General features: G+C 36.2%; 1 long non-coding RNA gene across 1 annotated transcript; it reads right to left on the bottom strand.

The window, feature by feature from the left end:
• Positions 1–2749: 2749 nt before the first annotated feature.
• LOC121987291 lies at positions 2750–3117 on the bottom strand. Its single transcript, XR_006113473.1, has 2 exons — positions 3012–3117; positions 2750–2855 (listed from the first exon to the last, which is right to left on the bottom strand). It is a non-coding gene; the product is annotated as an uncharacterized LOC121987291 (long non-coding RNA).
• Between the last annotated feature and the right edge of the window lie 821 nt (positions 3118–3938).

Here is a 3938-nt window from a genome sequence, read left to right as displayed (position 1 = left end):
TAAGTTTGACTATAGTGGGACTAAAACTTTCTAAGCATCTCAAGGGCTTATGTTTGTAATTTCTGTTATTTGTTTAAGGTTTAATGTTCTGGGGGGAAATGTAATGTTATGTACCTGACCAGATTCCAAGTGTAAAAACAAGATTTTGTATTAAATTAAGTAATTCTATTGAATCCTTCTCTGATTTATAAGAATAAATGTGATGTTATGTTCATTACCCCTTCGTATATTCTATGTGTCATTTATCATGGCTGAGGCTATCTTAACCGTTGAAATACTTCTATATTATAGCTATTGTTATACCAACCAATATCAGCTTATCTGTCATAAACAAGACTGTCTTGGTCGATGTTATATTTATCTATTGTGACCAACATTATACCAACCAATATTGTCTCATTGATTATAAACAATGTTATTTAAACTGATATTATACTTGTCTAGCATAACCAAAGTTATGCCGGCCAATATAAAATTATTTTGATCAATGCTAGTTTGCATTTTATAAGGATGTTAATTTAAAATCTGTTATTCGCCTAAATCTCTATCCTTAAATGTTTTCATCCTTAGCCTGGACTTAGTCAAAAGTCAGTCCTTTCCCCTTTATTATGTCCAGTTAATTACGTTTCCTTTCGAAACTTCTTGGTTGGTGATTGGCTCTTCTTCGGGTAAAAGAATGTTATAAGTGTACAATGAGGTGTTACCAACCCAGCGTGATCCGATCTGTCACATCCAATATAAATGTTTCTTTATACTTTCTCTCACCGCCATGTCACGTAAGCCTTCGCCTATTTCATGTGATCCTCAGCGTCTGCTGAGATAAAGGCGTTTTGATCTGACGACGATTATGTGTTTTTCAAACCCTAAACCCTTCGTCTTCTTTTCAACTTTGTCCTTTCTTTTCTTTTCCTTAGCGTTCTTTTCTCGCTGCAGTCTTCGACCAAACCCATGCTCACCATTTCTTGGCGATCTTCTTTCTTGTTTTCAGTAAGTAATCTTGTTGTTTTATTGGCCTCTACTCTTGTCCATGGCTGAGGAAGCAATTGCTCCTTGGTACGTCCACATGTCTTCTTCTTTTGATAAAAATGCTAGGCTAACCATCCGTCGTCAGTATGAAATCCCGCGGGAGTACGGCATCATAATCCCAACATCGGATGATCGTCCTCATCATCCTCCTGCTAATTGCGTGACCTTTTTCAAGGATTAGTTGATAGGAGGTTTAAGGTTTCTCATTCCTCCTTTCTTGATCAAAATAAGCCAGTATTTTGATATTCTTTTGCAACAATTTGCCCCCAATGCATTTCGCTATCTATGTGGTACTTACATGCTATTTCGTTTACGAGATATTCCTCCTACTCCTCAAAATTTCTTCATGTTTTCTTATCCCAAGTGTTCAGAACCTGGTGTTTTCCTGTTTCAGTCGCGAACTAAAATGATTCTTTTTGAGGATATGCCCTCGTCTCTCAAAGCTTGGAAATCCCATTTTTTCTTCATAAAGTTTCCAGGACTCATTCCTTGGTCTCATGCCTGGAAATCCTTCTTACCCCCCTTGCCCGACGTCAAGGAGTTTCATCTTCATCCCGCTTTTCCTATTTATTGTGAGAAGTTGTTAAGCCATCGACTTTCTATTCCCAAGTGGCTGAGAGTCGATCTTCTATACCTATTTGGCTTAAGCCCCGTCAAACCTGATACTCAAGTCCCTTTAGGTAACACCTTGTTTCTTTCTTCTTGCTTTTAACTAACTAAACTATTTTTCTTTTCTATGTAGTGGAGAGCTTTTATGACGCTTTGATTGACGAAGAATTACGTCTGGAAGAGGACGCAATTCGTGCCAAAGAAGCCGAACTTCTGGCTGCTATTATTCCTCCCCCTTCACTCGAAGAGCCGACTCCTTTAGCTGAGGCATCCAGCTCTTTGGGGGTTCTTGAAGCTCTTGAGGCTCCTGAAGGTCCTTCTGTAGAGATCCTTGCCATTTCTTTACCCGCTGTTACTTCACCAGTGGCTGCTGCTGTTTCCTCATCTGCCCCTCTTCCCATCATTGAACTCACGTCTTCTGGTAGCCCCAATAAATCAATAGCTGAACTTGTTACTGGCAAACGCCCGGGGCGCAAACTTACTAGAATTCCTCCGTCCAAAAGGAGGCTTCACTACAACAAAAACCCTCATAGACATCGGTTTTCCACTGGTGTCTATTACATTTTTGACCGATGTCTATGAAGCCGATGTAAAAGGTCTGCCATTTTAGACATCGGGTTAAAACCGGTGTAGTATCACTTAACGACATCGGGTGTAAAACCGATGTAATATTATATGTTAATAACACAGCTTTGGCAGCGGTATACAACCGATGTAATATTAGTTAATGACATCGGTTTTACAGCGGTGGAAAACCGATGTAATATCAGTATTGTTTAACAACACAAGTTCGATTTCCGAAACAGTGAAAAACCGACAGTATCCAAGAAAACACAAATATTCATAAATTACACAAATATTCTTCTTCCAACAGTATCCATAAAATACACAAATATTTACAAATTACATAAATATTCTTCTTACAAGAGTATCCATAAAATACACAAATATTCTTTTTACATCAAAAGCTAATAGATACTGTACACATCAAGGTAGAACATCAATTAAGTTGCACAAACTACAAGCTCAAATACAAGCTCATTCGATTAACACTAATAGATATTGTTTCGAATAAGATGAGCCTGTATTGGCAGAGGCAGAGGTTGGACCATGACTAGAAACTGTATTTTCCCAAACTACAAGCTCATTCCCAGATAGATGATTTGATGTTCGTTCCTCTTCTTGATGTTCATAAAACATAGGCTGCTTACCCTTTCCATCTGCAAAATTAAAAAAAAAAGAGTATAAATACATGAAAACAATAAAATGATTTGGAAATCCATGTTTTTTCCTGCAACAGGTGTATAGCAAGAAAAGAATTAGAACTTATAGCACAAAATTTTTGGACATCAACTAGAGAACAAAAGAAGCATTACCTGAAGTTGAGACACGAACCACTTCATTTGCATCTTGTAGAGCGAATGATGATTCATGAGAAGTGGCAATTGAGGGTAGAATTTCTACAATAATAGATTCCGCTGTAGCATCAATATCATTAGGATGCTCAAGAGCGACAACCTTCAATATTTGCAGATCAATCTGTAAGGACATTAACAAAAGCGACGAAATCTTATGCTAGTGTAGGCATAAGATTAGAGGCAATAAACAAATTTAAAATACAATCACGTTCAAAATAATTTAACTAATTACAAAAATAAACTCATTCCAGCTTCAAGTGAATTTGATTAGTAACTTAAAAACATATCTGCAAAATATTTTTCAACAAGTACAAGCATGACATTTGTTATACATTTATACAAGGGTGGAGGCATATGAAGGGTTGTGGGTTCAATTGACCTCACAGAAACTTCAATTTCAATATATTTTACCAAGTAAATTATTTTTTGAACTTACACAAATTACCTTGAAATTATTCATTAGTTATTTAGAAAATATTCTCCCTCAGCAACTTTCTTCATAGCATTATCAAATTAGCCGTTAACTTAATGATGAAATCCAAAAATTTAAAGCATGATAAGATCAATTGGGTTCAATATACACAACCACATCAGCTTAATGGAAATTAAATAAAAAAAGACTAATATAATCTAAAATTTCATCTTGATATTGTACACATCAAGAAGACTGGCATAAGATGTTGCACTTGCCTGAACTTAAGGATCGATTGAACAAGACCGAAGATCTCATCTTGTGCTATTTTCATTTCATCCTATAAATTTCAAATATCACAACTGTCATCACAAATGCAGATTGAGAGTTTACCAAACCTTTATAGATTTAAGGACTAAGCCATACTTGTACATCAGAGAAGATGGTCGGCTGAATGTAATAACCTTTGTTTC

Source organism: Zingiber officinale, chromosome 5B (assembly GCF_018446385.1).
Source record: "Zingiber officinale cultivar Zhangliang chromosome 5B, Zo_v1.1, whole genome shotgun sequence".
Classification (NCBI taxonomy): Eukaryota; Viridiplantae; Streptophyta; class Magnoliopsida; order Zingiberales; family Zingiberaceae; genus Zingiber; species Zingiber officinale.
Note: the sequence above shows the minus strand (reverse complement) of the source record. Positions and strands in the feature narration are given on the sequence as shown.